The sequence below is a fragment of the Hevea brasiliensis genome, chromosome 8, assembly GCF_030052815.1.
Source record: "Hevea brasiliensis isolate MT/VB/25A 57/8 chromosome 8, ASM3005281v1, whole genome shotgun sequence".
NCBI classification, from domain to species: Eukaryota; Viridiplantae; Streptophyta; class Magnoliopsida; order Malpighiales; family Euphorbiaceae; genus Hevea; species Hevea brasiliensis.
This window is the reverse complement of record NC_079500.1, coordinates 79,014,260-79,030,825: the sequence shown is the minus strand read 5'-3', so window position 1 is coordinate 79,030,825 and position 16,566 is coordinate 79,014,260.

Sequence of the window (16,566 nt, the reverse complement as noted above, 5' to 3'; positions counted from 1 at the left end):
AATGAGTGGATCCTGGATCCACCAATGCATGTACCGAAGTGTTGTAGAGGGAAAACGTACCCCTGATGACATCCGGGCATCTTGCTCCTCCTGAGCTCTGATGGCATAGGCCCTGGCTGGTATTCTAGTGTCTGGCCTCTCAGCTGACTCGGATGCAAGCCTCAATGATGGACTAGCTGCCTCAGGTTTACCAGGCTTCCTACCCCTTTGTGGTGTAGGAGCAGGTCTGTCAGTTTGTGTTGGAGCAACAGTAGTAGTCCTCTTCGGACAATTCTTGATCTGGTGTTATGTGGATCCACACAGTAAGCATGCACCAGTCACTCACCAACATTCCCCCTTATGCCACTTCTGACAGTACTGACAAGCAGAAGATGCAGGGGCTGGTCCCCTAAACACCATCCCTGGAGAGCTGCCCATTGATAGTGTGGACTGGCTTCTCCTAGGTGTGAACGATGGTCTAGGCCCCTGAGACTGACCCTGACCCTGTGGTGGTCCTGAACTCTAAGCAGGAGGACCCTTACTCTTCTTTTTGAGAGCAAAAAATGTACTGGATTGACCCGGACCCCTCTTCTGCTGTCTTTCCCTTCTATTTTGTTCATTGATTCTGACCTTTTCCACTTTTGATGCTGCATCTACCAGTTTAGAAAAATATGTGATCTCCAGTGCTGTGATCATGACTTTGATGTTGTCATTGAGCCCTTCTTCAAACCGTCTGCACCTCTCTGCCTTTGTAGGGACTATCTCCCTCCCATATCTGCTCAGTCTGATAAATTCATGCTCATACTTAGCCACTGACAACTGTCTCTATCTCAGACAGATAAATTCCCTTCTTTGCTCTTCTAAATACACTTTGCTAATATCTTTCTTCCTAAACTCTGTGAGGAAGAATTCCCAGGTGATCCGTTCTGGTTGCACCTCATTGGTTACTGTGTCCCACCACTCTTATGCATCATCCTGAAGTAGGGACACAGCACCCACCAGGTTCTGCTCGGGGGTGCAGTTTAGCTATTTCAGCACTCTAATGGTTCTATCCAACCAATTTTTTGTGGCCATGGGATCATCTTCCCTCTTCCCAAAGAAGTCTACATGCCCATGCTTCCTCAATTTCTCCATATGAGATTTCTGTGGTACTGGTGGAGGTTGTGGCTGTGGTTGTGGTGGTGGAATTGCACCCATCATTTGCCGGTAAAACTCGGTCATTTGTTGAAATAGTGCAAACTGAGGTTGGGCAGGTGCCTCAGCTGCTGGTGGAGAAGATTTTACCCTGCCCTCAAATTCTACCCTGCCCCCAGATTCAGCCCTTGGTGGAGCACGACTCTCCACCTCTTCCTCAACTACTCTTTGCGAAGCAGGATCCATATCCTATTCAAAATAAGAAAACAAATAGATCTGCATCAGGGTCACCTCAATACTTACAAATGCAATGCAATGGTATGCACTTAATCTAGGCTCAGAAACACCTAAATCAATGCTCTGATACCACCAAATGTGACACCCCTTACCCGTCTATAGTGTAGCCGAGCAAGTTATGTCACTTAGTGTGCCGGAGTACTAATTTATGTTTCTATTACAATTTATCCCTTTATAAATCATTTATTTTTCAATTTAGATAGATCTGAATTTATCCGCAATTTTATAGAAAATCTGGCAGAGTGCCGGCTGTAAATTAGAAAAACAGTTCTTCTGAACCTGTTTAAAAACACTTTCAAAATAATTTCCAAATCCAAACTCTATTATGCACATTCAAGTCAATCTCAAAATCACAATACTATTTTCAAAACTTTTATGTTCACTTCATCACTTGAAGCATATTCACAAATAATTCTCGACATTTCATTTATCAACATACATTATGCAGAAAATCTCAATAATATGAAATTTCATATATTTACATTAATACAAAATTATAGGAGTTTATAGTTACAATCCAAACTAATACAAAATGCAAAAATACAAAAGGGCCACCTATAGTCCTAATGTCCTACCTTATGCAGTGCATATGTGAGGTGACTCCGAACCCCGGATGTAGCTCTGAAGGCTCACCCCGTCTGATGTCTACTGGGCTCCCCAGCTAGGTCTCCAGTACCTGTGCATGGCAAAAGTGATGCGCTAAGCAATTCTGCTTAGTGGTGATAAATATAAAATAAAATAAAATAAAATAAAATAATTATGCAGAATGTATGATTTCATTTTATTGTAGACTTAATTTCTGGTATTATTTGTAGTATTATTCACTTAAAATTTAATAAGGTTTATTATCATTGCCCGAGTAACCCATACTAGTTGACTAGACTGGATAAACGGGTAAACCGGCACTGGGTAATAAGTACCTCGGACCATCACACCGCCGGTCACATTGTGCCTCCCGGTGTGCAACAGAATAGCTAATAACCTGTAATAATTATCAGGGTCAAAACCCAAGCATATCAACTCAAGTAACATAGCCAAAGGCTATTATTTCACAGAATGGTATGGGAAAGTCATGAAACACTGAATGGCATGAAGCCATATGTAGTACTGCTAACAGAACCCTATTGGCATGCCAAGCTATCCAAACCAATCTTGTTAGGTATACTAGGGCATTTTACACTTTTGAGTTTTACAATTTTTGAATTTCAAGTTTTGATGTTACTATTCACTTCATTAGTCAGCGAAAATGTTGACTTTTGCATAGACAATAGGTATATTGGTTTTTATACTCCCAACATACCACATTTTGCATTCAAAATTTGTTGGTATTGGTTGCCAATACAATTTCTAAGCTTAAAGTTAATTGAGCAGAATTTTTAGTTTTCATACCTTATCTTTACTATTCCATTTGTCATTTTTGTTGTGGGAATTTGGCAAAATGATCAACATAAAAGTTGTTCCTTATTTTGTCTAGTTTAATTTCCTTTTTTGAATCACTCCATTTTGGAGTTTTTTAGCTCAAGTTATGGTCCAAAAACCATAACTGGCCGGATTGAAATTTTTCTGGACTGACCATATCTACAATGCAGTGAACAATTACTGCAACTCACTTGTTGGATAGGTTCTGGTCATAATTTGGGTTCACTTTCTTCATGAAAGTTGTTGGTCTATATCTTGCTGGTAAAATTTCAGGTCAATTGGACCATTCTACACTGAGTTATGGCCAAATGAACAATCACTGTTCATTTGGTCATTCTGTAAAACAGCATCAGCTTCACCTGCACTAGGGCAAGCTTTTAGTCCATTTGGTTTTGTTTTATGGGCATGGTTTCTTCACCAAAGTTGTGCCATTATGTGTCTAGTTTCATGTCCAATTGGCTTTGCACCAATTAAACCTCTACAATTCAAGTTATGGCTGCCCAAACCTGCTGGACTCATGTCCAATTCTGCAGGTCACCTTGCGCAGCCACACCAACTGCAATTCCCACTAATCAAACCACCTCATTTCTTGTTCACACAAAACCAAATGGTCACTAATTGACCATTAAAACTCACTTTCATAATTACATGATTCAAGTCTCCATTTTATACCCAAACCCTAACCCTAACATCTCAAATCATGCATTTAACTTGCATTTCATCAATCCACTTAGTGGGTGCATATTGTGGGCTGCCATGATGGTCTTTTAACTTCATTAACTCACTACAAAAAAATCTTAACCATGGCTGCCATGAATCTAGGGTTTCCATCCAAATGGTATTCAATAATTTTTCTTTGCAATTTACCCATATTCAAAGTTCTTAACATGAATTTAAAGAAAAATTCATGGTTAGGTCACTAACCTCAAAGGAGTGAGATTTTCCCACTTGCTAAAGCTCTTGTTTTCCTCTTCTTTTTGCTCTCAAAAGAATCTCTAAGATGTGTCGACACTATATTTTGGCCGATCCCCAAAATCAATAAAACTTTGAAGCCGATCTCCGGTACTAAGTCTCCTCTGGACAGTTAATTACATTTCCGATCCTTCCTTGATAGGTAGTCATTATTCCGATCTCTCCTTAAAAGGAAGTGAATCAACGCTAAGTCCTTACATTCGTCAAAGCTCCGCTGATCTCTCAAAACATTTACCGACCTCTCAAACCCGTTGTCGAACTTCCGGACCTGTCAAGTATATTCCTGATCTCTGTTGATAAATAAAATGAACTGGCACCAGATCTTTTCCTACCAGTTTTATTGCCGACCTCCTTTCCGAAGGTTTAAGAGCTAAAGTTTTAGTTCGATTTAATGAGGATTCCGATCTTAAGTGTTCGAGTTAAATTTTCAATCAAGTTCCGTTCAGCATTTCTTCCCTACCGATCTCATGCTTAAAGTGCTTTCCGATCTCTCATACTTAGATTAATAATCACATTTAGTTTTTGTTTTGCTGTGCTCATACAATCAAATACTCAGACAAACAATGGTTTAAAATTTTTCGATCACAATCATTCATTGAACAAAGAGGCATTTCATTTCATGTCATAATCTGTACAAGTTATTCGGCTGGGGGATCACCCCACTGATTTACATTTGATCACTCTCCTCTCTCCCTCACCTTCGCTTCCTCCTCACTATCTTCGCCGCGCCTGGAGCCAGGTCATCCATCCAGGAGAAGTCCTCTTCAGGGTAGCGCTTTTGGAGTTCGGCCAAGAGATCCTTATGAGCATTCACATAGGCTCCGGCTATTCCTGACACCATCTCTTCATCTTTCTCCTTAAGCTCTTGGCCTTTCTCTGTAAGCTCCTTATCCTTCGCGTTAAGCTCCTCTATAAGTTGAGCGACCTGAGCGGCTTCGTTGGCCTGAAGTGCCTGGACTTCTCTGAGAGCCCGTTCTCTTCACCAGTCACGAGACTTCTCGCCACCGGTCTTCATGGTACTTCGCCCGTCCCTCGACTTGAGATATATAATCCCGAGCGGATGAGAGTTGGGATCGGAGGGAAGCCAATTCCTGATTTTTCTTCCCGACCTCCTTACCAGACGTTGAATCTTTCCCAACCATGGTCCAGTTCACCGACACTCCACATTCAAGCTCATGGTTCGAGTCAAGATATCATCGAGACCATTCCGGGATAGCCTGTCCCGATCCTCTTGAAAGAAGATGGTAGATCCCAGGACTTTGGCAAAATCGGAGTTCTCCCTAACATCCGGTTATTCTTCAAGCGATCAAGATGTCGAGCGCCACGAGAAGAGGTCCTCCCGTAAGATTGAGAAGGCTCCTTTCCGTGCTTGGAATAATCGAGAGAGGCGGGGTCGCTCTTCCGATCTAGGAGGAGATCGGACTTCAAGTGGTCGGCGGACCAAGGTTGAGGCGGGTCTCTTTGTATCTCCCGTGTTCGTGATCGGGTGTTTGAAGTCGTTCAACGCTTCATCTCTTTTATCTTCCGAGATCTCTCTTTCTTTCTTTCGCTTCCTAGAACCTTAACCACCCGCCATACCGCACGTAAAAGAGGTTAGTGAGATCACTAAGGTCCCGAACCGAGATATAGAAAATACCAATGCCGAGGTCGAGAGCGGAAGTTCGCGATCTCACGGTGATCGCTGCATGGTCCAATGGTGCGATTCGGCAATCACCGCATTTGGACAGAATATTTTAGAGTGGCGGCCCGACTTTTCACTCCATCACTATTAAGCTTTCCTCTTGACTCGTGGTAATGTGCCTCAAGCGGGGCCCTGGTACCACCAGCCACGAGGAAAGTCCTCAAAGCGGCTGGATCTTTACTCCTCGAATGAAGAACCGGTTCTTCCAATTCTTAAGGGATGAGGCGATCGGAAAAGAGTCCGCAATGAGGCTTCACTGAAAGAACCAAAGGTTCGTCATCCTTTCGGCGAGTTAGTCTGTGCAGCTCGGCGAACACCTTAGCCGTAGGTCTGATTCCCTTAGCTCGGCATAGACCTCGGAAAGCTACCAAGATCCGCCACGAGTTGGGGTGGATTTGAACAATGGATGCTCGGTGAAGTTTTAGGACCTCCTTATAGAAATCGCCAGAGGGAACCTCGGACCGCCTTTAACTGTTCCTCGTACACCATAACCATGTCATCCTCTTCAAAAGAATGATCGACACGAAGATCGCCATGGCACTTGATCAGCTCATATGAATCAGGACAAATATTGTATTCTTGAACAAAAGATTGCAGATCGAATTCTCGAAGAACCGACGGAAGCTCGTCTATAGGAAGGGTCTCTCTCCTTGAAGTAGGTGCAAGCCTTGATGGTATGACCCGCCCCCGACCTGGAGCAGAGACCCTAGGGGGTTTAGGTTGCGTGCTTGGCCCGACTACCTCTTCTTCATCGGAAGACCATGAAAACTGAATGGAAGGGGGGCTCGCCGCTCTCTGACCTTCGGCACCGCTCATTTTCAAAAGAAACAAAGAATTTAAACTAAAAAAAGGATCAAAGCCCTTACCGGAGTCTGATCGGCGTCGGAAGAACTTGAGAAAGAGAGAGAACTTCGAAGTTGTGAAGGGGGATTGAAAATGGAATGAGAGAACAACTGGCTAACCCTCCCACCCCTATTTATACTAGTCCGAGCATTTAATGCTCGCGATGTTCTAGGCAGCGCATCGATTGGTGGGATTCGACAGCTGTTCTGACACTTCTCTCAAATATCCGAATGATCAGGGATCGGTTAATTGGAGATCGGCATAATAAGTTAAATATTTTGAATAAAGGATCAGTTAAGTGTCATTCAGGTAAAGAACCAGATCGGACAACCACATTAGAGATCGGAAAATAATCAATGCAAAAATAATAAGATGATAACCGACAAAATAAAGTCTTTATTTTCAAAAGTTCGGATTACATCATTTGGGCGATCTCTAGGGATCGGATTACACTAACATTGGATCACATCATTTCTGTGATCTCTAGAGATCGGATTGCATTGAAAATAAAATACATCATTTGGGCGATCTCTAGGGATCAGACTACAATAAAGGTCTAACTACATCATTTGGGCAATCTCTAGAGATCTGATTACATTTCAGGATTACATCATTTGGGCGATCTCTAGAGACCGGTGGAACATCCTATCTAAAAAGCCTATGTCAAAGCCTAGTCTCGTGGCTGAGTCAGAAGACGTGTTTGACCAGGAGACCGGCTATTGACATCGGATAGATGTACAGCTCAGATGGGGTGATTATGACTCCCATGAAGATGAGAGACATCGTCACCGATGTTACCACTCGAAACCGACCCGCTGTCGGAACACCCAATGTGGAGGAAAAACGCTGTCGGAACACCCAATGCGATGGGAAGCCGAATGAACTCAGTTGAGCGACTTGAGATCGATACAACCAAAGTCCGCAATACAGATCGGTCAAATCCAGTCCTTTCACCACCATCAGTAAAGGTCATTCGATCACCGGGATCGTGAATTTTCAGTCGGTAAGTAAAGAAGTTCATCGGAAAAAGATCAAAGCCACAGTTATAGCCAGAACTTCCACCGAGCAATAGAACAGGAAAGTAAGAAAAGAAGAGAGGAAAGTCGATGAAGAAAATGTCTCCGCGACAAGGGTATATATAGGGGAAATGGGCATTTAATGTCGAAGGAAACGGCGACGCCGAGAATCGGGATGTAATTAATGCTTGGACCGAATCCAGACTGATTAAGGGATAATAGAGATCGGGAGATAGGAGATCAGCATGAGAGATCGGAATAGGAGCTAGGGGAGGGATCGGAAGACAAAAAGAATAAGACAAATCCCAATAACCGCCGCCGAATCGTGAGCCGAGGTAGTTAAAGCGTGGCGACGAGATCTCCACCGCACGCCTAAGAATCGCCCGCACGCCGACAGTGCCGTGGTATGTCATGACAGTCCAGACATCCCAATCTCCACCGTTGATCCCACTTGTAAGGACAAACCCGAACCCTTAGATCAAGAGAGAAGACGACAATACACGGCGTCTTTCGCTCTTAACCCTCGGATCGTTCTGCATAAGGAAATTTGGGACCGTCAGATGGAAAGAAGAAAAGGACAAATATTATGAAGAGTGATCTCAACCATTCATTTTGATTCTCTTTAATTCCTGAACCTCCGATCATGTCCTTCGAAATCTTGACCCTCCATCTCCCTCAAAATAAATCCTGACCCTTCACGAAGAGCATCCGATTCCTATAAATACCTGCATGAAAAACTGTTCAAAGGACGGATGGAAAAATAGACGAGAGGCTGTTATTATAGCAAGAGGAACTCTGAAAATTCATTTAGTTTGTTACTCTGCTATTTAGGAGTGTTGATTAAAAGGACTTTGGAAACTAGTTTTCTGAAGTGTTTTCTTGAAGAGATTTTGAATACTGGAACTCTATATTTCCAGTTTGTTCATTATCTGGTCATACTCTCACTTTCTGCCTTTTATTATCTCTGTTTTCACTGTCCAAGCTCAATATCACTCGTTTCTTTTGATCTGATTGCATTTTAGCTAAGTACTCTCCAGTTCACGAAGAACACCGCCCTCAGGCTAATCGGTCCACTGTCTTATCCCTGTTTGCCACCCCATAACTATTTTAGCAGATCCGGTTCCTCACAGGTAAGAGTCCATATTGCTGTTTACGTTATTTTCCACACTTTCTTTGTTCTTTATACATTCGTAACTTTCTTCAAGGTTATTTTGTACAAGAGAACCCAAGAGAAATGTTATTGTAAGAGTTCATGCTACTGTTTTATTAAGTGTCTACGTTTATTTCCCGCATTTTCCTTGTTCTTCTTACATCTGCGGTTTTCTTCATGACCATTTCTACACAAGCAAATCCCAAAGAAAGTCACTCTCAAACCATCTTTTAGTGATCAGTTCATTTTATTGATCTCCGTCATTTCTGAAAGCAATTTTTCTAACTCCTAGTAATATGTAAATGGTTGGGTAAATGTAGGTAACTGCAACTTAGAGGTCTCCTTTAAAAGAAAGGACCTGAATAACACGTCTGGAAGATAGTCAAACTATTAGGTTGACGTAAACAGCCACTCGACAAAGATCTCATAGAGTGGAATAAGACCAAAGTAAACGAAACGGAATAGGTCCAAGGCCAATAGATACTGGTAAAATGAATACATGGGAGGTCGGTAAATCAAGTCTAGTTTTCCCCATCTAGCCAAAAGGTATTGAGAAATCTTATCCTCAACATCTTTAAACTTCAGGACCCTTATTTTTAGGTTCTTAGGATACCAAAATTCGGGACATCGGAAAAATCCCTTCCAGGCTCCTGTTAATCTGAAAGAGATCGGAGGAGAGTTCTTATCTGGTCTCAATCCAAAATTTTAATAACTATTAAATAGAGATCGGAGGAGAGTTCTTATCCGGTCTCATCCTCAAAATTTTAAATAAATAACTTAAAGGGGATCGGAGGAGGGTTCTTATCCGGTCTCCTCTCAAAATTTTAATAAATAACTTAAAAGAGATCGGAGAAGAGTTCCTATCCGGTCTCAACCCCAAATTTTAATAAACGTCTAAAAGAGATCGGAAGAGAGTTCTTATCCGATCTCATCCTCAATTTTAAATAAATAACTTAAAGGGGATCGGAGGAGAGTTCTTATCCGGTCTCACCTCAAAACTTTAATAAATAACTTAAAAGAGGTCGGAGGAGAGTTCTTATCCGATTCTCACACCCGTTCACTAAGGTTGTCTCATTTACTTATGTATCTGGGTGATCCAAATTTAGTGAAAAATCAAATATTCCTTCTACCAAAAGGATTAACATTGCTGTCTAAGCCCTCCTAACTAATTTATAAAGGACGCAGAATTAAATCTACTTACCCTTATTAAGGGACGAGGTGGGGTGCCTAACACCTTCCCCGCTACTTTCGGACCCAAACTTAGAATCTCTGTTTTGAAGTGGTTTCATTTTTAATTTAACTTCTCAAATGGTTTTCTTTAGTTTCCCTTAAAACTAAGGTGGCGACTCCTCACTCTTTCCCACTTCGGTGAGTGATCGTCCAGGCGACCGCAAAATCCCATTGCAGCTTGGCGACTCCACTGGGGAGAACCGACTTAACCCCGGTCTAGTAGTCCAAAAGTAGATTTAATTTTGTCCGATCAAATTTTGCCCGATCAAATTATAGTTAGATAGGCTCATTCGGCGATGTTGTATGCGTTAATTATTATTGCTACTAACTATTTTGTTTGTTTTACCTGTCCTATCCTCACAGTGCTCTTCGTTTCAAAAAAGGGGAAAAATGAAAAAATAAAATCCCCCGAATTGGGAAGAGGTAAAGGTGTCCCTTCACACACTGAACACTTACACAATGTCCTCACACACTATGGTCCTAACCCGGGCTTTCTTACCCTTTTAGGAAAGTATGAGGGGGTCATGTAGCGGTACCCGTGGGTTTTACCCCGTTAGTATCCGTGAAGGCTTCTGCTCAAATTGAAACTCGTTCTATTTACCGTGATATCCGTGGAATTTTCCCGATAATATCATGGGGATAGAATGGGGCTCTACTGTTTACAGTAGGGGCAATTTGGGAACCTGTGGCTATTAGAAAATTAGATCCTGAGCTTAACTATCACGATAGCTGAAAGCCGTAGTAAGCTACCTTATAAGATAGAACTATCCCAAATAGGTAGCGCTTATCCCAGATCGAGTCTCCTATTATAGGACAAAAAGGGACATGTTTACTCTTACCTTGTTCTGCTTTGATTTCCTTTTGTTCATTTTATAAGGGTAATCTTGAATACTACTGAAACACCTACACATTTTCCTACTTTGATAAATGTGTATGTGTCACCTTGTCAACAGTATGATTCAAAATTACCCCAATTTATCTTGCTAACGAATTTTTCCTGTGCATCACCAAAATAAGGTCCGTAAAAGGATAAGCATCATTTTTAACATGGCATCCTCGAGTCGATACAGAGGAAGTTTTTAGACGAGCAGAATGCTAAACCATTGTTGAACCTAGGTTGCGGTTCGGGCCATGGTTTAGCAAAATTGTGAATGAATAGTATGACTCCCGTAGGAACCCCCTTGCTAGGGTTATGCAAAAAATTGAATGCGCCATATGGACAAGTACCATAAATGCGCATTCAATCCAGTCATTCACCGTCGGACTATCGAACGATGCCATGATAAAAGGGATGCAATTATCCCTCTGCAGATTTCGTCTTGGCTCTCAGATGCCATCGTATCCTTTGTCCACACCAGGACCCTTTTAATTTTTAATTCAAAATTCATTGAAAATTTTCCTTTTTACTCGCCACAGAAAATCAAACATTACTTCAAACAAGGCAAGTCTGATCAAGCACACGGTTCAACCCCAGCGAGTGTACTTAACAAGATCTCGAACAAGAAAACTAATGGAAGACCAGGAACAAGTACAGAACCTACAAGGGCAAGTGTCTGAACTAAAAGACCAGGTTTCAGAACTTATGAAGATGATGAGGGAGATGTCCCAAAATAGGCCCACTTCAGACCCTAACCTACCATTACCTCCCCCACCTCCTACAGTGGTTGATTCTCACTACGCTTCAACCTCCTTCACTTTCCAGCCATCAATCCCGGACCCGACCGTCACTGTTAATCCGGTGACCATAAATAATGACCTACCTTTTTCCTATTACCCGGCTATCCCAAATGCCGAGCCTCACCCTTCAATCCCGATCCCTCCAGTTTACTCCACCCCCCAGCTCCCAGTTGGAGGAGCGCATCATACGGCGGAAGGAGAACATAGGGTGAGAGAAAATGAGAAACTATCGGCTCTAGAAGAAAGACTGAGAGCTATAGAAGGGCTGAACATGTATGGTTCAGTCGATGTGTCGTCACTGAGATTGGTGCCAGATGTGGTGGTACCACCCAAATTCAAGGTTCCGGATTTCGACAAGTACACAGGAAACTCAGATCCTCAGATCCACCGGCAACCTACATTGCCAAAATGTCTGCCTTAACAGAAGACGATAGACTTCTCATTCACTTCTTTCACGAGAGCCTCTCCGGAGCAGCTCTGAGATGGTGTATACAATTGGACAGGAGCAAGCTGCACTCCTGGAAGGATTTAGCCGATACCTTTCTTAAGCAGTACAAATTCAATTGTGATGCAGCACCCACAAGGAGGGACCTCCAGAACCTGGTACAGAAAGACCGGGAAGGTTTTAAGCAGTATGCCCAACGATGGCGGGAGAAGGCTGCAGAAGTATATCCTCCGGTGACCGACAATGAACTCTGCTCCCTATTCATCGAAACATTGAAGGCTCCCTACTTCAACCTGATGATTGGAAATACCTCCAACAGCTTCTCAGATATCATCCAAGCTGGTGAGAGAATTGAAGCTAATCTGAGAATAGGAAGACTACAGGAGTTGGCTGAGAACCCTGTGAAGAAGACTGCCAGCTTTGGCAAGAAAAAGGAAGGTGATGTGCACTCTGTCACCCGTCAGAATAATTACCCCCAATTTCCCCAAAATAGCTACCGGCCATATCCTCCCTCTTATGGCCAGACCATAGCAAACATTCCACCTTCTTTCCCTAATTATCCACAACCACGCCCACAATACGCCCCACCTACAAATTTCCAACCAAGACCACCTCCTCCTCCAGCTCAACCTAGACCACCACAAAATAACCCGAGACCTCCAAGGAACCCTGATCCACCTCTTCCCCTCCCTCTCAGTGAAATATACCGATACCTTGTCGGTATAAACCAAATCGTACCAGTCCCCTTAGACCCAATCCAGCCGCCATATCCCAGGTGGTATGATGCCACTGCCCGGTGTGAGTATCACGGAGGGGCACAAGGGCATTCAACTGATAACTGTGGGGCACTCAGAGGGAGAGTGCACGCTTTAATCCGAAACGGGTGGTTGAAGATCGAGGGAAATGGTTCCCTCCCCAATGTTACCTCAAACCCACTGCCTAACCACAATGCGGGCAGTGGTGTAAATATGATAGAATCTAAGGGAGAGGGATCAACACCAGAAGTGGATGAGCTGGTTCCATACTTCGAGGAGATTTTTACTGTGGCAACGAGGGAAGGCTACCTTTGCCCTCAGGTAGCGGGATTCGAAGAGAGTACGAGGTGTCCTTACCATGGAGGGGTAGCTGACCATGAGCTGCGAGATTGTGAGGGGTTCAGGCAAGAAGTCCGGGACTTATTGTCTCTCAGGGTTCTGAGATGCCAGACAAGGCTAAAAACGGAAAAAGGAGTGAACACCACCGGATACAGCCAGAACGCCTCTACCTCCAAACCCAGAATCACCTTCTCACCCCCGGTAGCCTCTCCGCCGGTAACAGTTATCCAAACTCCACCTCAGCTCCCCATCACCAATACTCACGCTGTCCCTTGGAACTATAACTTCCAAGTTTTCACTCAGGGAGCGTCAAGCAGTACATCTGCTCCTAGTCTTGCCTCACCTCCGGCACCACCAAAACCATGTTTCGCTCCTCACGAGCACTTCAGAATGACTTATGCTGGACCTGCTAGCAACACTACTCCCCAAACCAGTTCTAGGCCCGTTATTGCAACAAAATCCTCTCCACCTGAGCAAGAAGTCGAGTTTATAACTCGAAGCGGGAGGTGTTACGAGAACGAAGAAAGAGAGAAGAGAAAAGGGAAAGTAAAAATGGGAGAGTCATCCAGAAACACGGAAGAGGAGGTTGAGAAAGCAGGGGAAGCAGAGCCTATTGAGCACAAGGAAGATGAAGAACTGCTGCTCCAAATAATGAAACAGAGCGAGTATGATGTGGTGGAGCAGTTGAGAAAAACACCCGCCCGGATTTCATCAAGTATCACCGATCCTGATCTCGGAAGTGCAACGACAAGCAAAACAAAGAATAATGGATCAAGCCTTGGTGAACCACGACATTACTCCGGGGAACTTTGATAAGATAGTAGAACAAATCCAGGCATCCAGCTTTGTAGCCTTTTCTGAAGAGGAGGTAGACCCCGCAGGCTTAGGGCACAATAAAGCTCTGCATGTAACTGTGAAATGCAAGGGTTGTATAGTGGCCAAAGTTCTCATTGATAACGGATCAACCCTTAATGTACTGCCCAGCGCAACCTTAGCCAGGCTACCGGTCGACCAATCGCATATACGTCAGAGCATGATGATAGTAAGAGCCTTTGACGGTACAAGGAGGGAAGTACTGGGAGACATTGACTTACCAATCCAAGTCGGTGCATGCACTTTCAACGTCACGCCTGTGTGATGAACATTGAGCCGGCTTACACTATGCTGTTGGGAAGGCCGTGGATCCATTCTGCGAATGCTGTTCCTTCGACTTTGCACCAGAAGGTCAAATACATTAAGGACGGCAAAATCATCACTGTGAGGGGCGAAGAGGCCATACTGGTCACCAAGCCGCAATCACTTCCCTATGTGGAAGCGGCCGAGGAATCATTGGAGAGTTCTTTCCAGGCCCTTGAGCTGCAAGATACCGGGAAGGAGGGGGCTATGGCTATGGTAGCCAAAGTGCTGTCAAAGAACGGGTATGAAGAGGGTAAAGGCCTAGGCGCCACATTACAAGGGATCGTGGAACCCATACCGGCTATTCAGAAGGTGGGCCGTAGTGGTTTGGGATATGAGGAGGATGCCCTCGTGGATGGGCGATTCTGGATGAGGAAAATACTTCGGGATCAGAGGTTTGACCAGAAGATGGGAAAGATGAGAGTAGTCCCGAGAATCACGGAGATCTTCACCAAACCGGTCATTCAACATCCGGCAAATACAGAAGAATCACCCGATGATCCATCCATCGATGTCATCCAACTGGACTCCTTGTATGAGGCCCTAGTCTCGCCAGTGGTTGAGGGGCAGGAGCTGAACAACTGGACAACGGAGGATATCCCTGTACTCAATCTCGAGTAAAGTACCTCTGGTTATCTACACTTGATCACTTTGTCCATGGTGACAAGTGTAATACTGTAAATGGACCTTTTCTTATGGCAATATTATTAATGAATTAATAGCGCATTTTTAAATCCAACACTCTCTTTCTTTCCTTTTTTTTAAATTCCATCCTTATAACATGTTCTATTCTTTATTCATTCAGGACCATTCATCAATTAGCACCTAATAATCCAATAGATTCAGAAAATCCTCTGGTTAATTTTGAAATCCCCATAACTGCCATTACTTCAAGTGATTCTGAGGAAGACCTCACAGAAGAAGACGATGAAAAAGATGAACCCTCCCTCATGCCTTGTGAAAACGAAACGCGCACAATAAACTTAGGCACGGAGGAAGTAAAAAGGGAACTTAAGGTAGTGGAGAGTGAGGAATTGGGAGATATGATCTCATGCTTAAGGAATTCCTCGACGTGTTTTCCGAGCTATGAGGATATGGTGGGTTTGGACCCTCGATAGTAACGCACAAAATTCCCTTAATCCCGTGAACAATTCGGTGAAGCGTAAACTAAGAAGAATGAATCCCACACACCGCTAAGGTTCGGATGAAGTTAAGAAACAGATGACGCGGATTCTTGGAAGTGGTTAAGTATCCCCAATGGGTGGCTAACGCCGTCGTTCGGTAATGAAGAAAGACGGAGAGTCGAGTGTGCGTTGACTACAGGGACCTTAATAAAGCTAGCTTGAAAGACGACCTCCCTCTCCCCCACATTGATGTGTTAGTTGACAATGCTGCGGGATTAGGCAGGTGTTCGTGTATTGATGGGGCATCAGGGTACAATCAGATCCCAATGGACGACGAAGACAAGGATAAAACTGCTTTCATCACTCAATGGGGAGTATTCTGCTATCGGGTCATGCCCTTCGTGTTGTAAAATGCTGTGGCTACTTACCAGCGCGCGTTTGTCTCATTATTCCTTGACATGATGCATAAAGAAGTGGAGGTGTATGTGGATGATATGATCATTAAATCCAGGGGAGAAGAGAGCCACGTTCAGGTGATGAGGAGGGTATTCGAAAGGCTCAGGAAGTACCACTTGAAGCTGAACCCTGCTAAATGCATATTCGGAGCTAAATCGGGAACGTTGTAGGGATTCATAGTAGCGAGAAAGGGATAGAAGTAGATCCGCATAAGGTTCGAGCTATTCAAGAAATGCCATCCCCAAAAATGTAAAGGAGGTGCGCAGTCAGGGAAAGTGAACTACATTTCGAGGTTTATTTCTAATCTTATCGCCAAAGTGAGCCTATTTTCAGACATTACTCGGAAAAACAACTCTACTCGGTGGGATTCAGTTTGTCAAGAGGCTTTTGAGAAAATCAAGCAAGATTCACAAATCCACCGTATTGGTTCCACTGTGGCAGTGTGCCTTTGATAATCGTACATGGCGTCAAAGAATTCAATGGGATGTGTTTTGGGACAACATGATGATGCCGGCCGAAAAGAGAGGGCCATTTATTATCTAAGCAAGAAATTCAACGATTGTGAGTCAAGGTATTCTTCCTTAGAAAAGACTTGCTGCGCGTTAGCCTGGACAGCAAATCGCCTCAAGCACTACATGTTGAATCACAAGACATGGCTCATCTCCAGGATGGATCCTATTAAATATGTATTCGAGAGCCCATTCGTGCCAGAAAGGATAGCCAAGTGGCAGGTTATACTCTCCCAGTACGACATAGTCTACATGACTCGAAAGGCGGTGAAAGGTAGCGTGATCGCTGACCTCCTGGCAGAAAATCCTATCCAGGATTATGAAGCTCTGGATTTTGAGTTCCCTGATGAGCATATTAATGAAG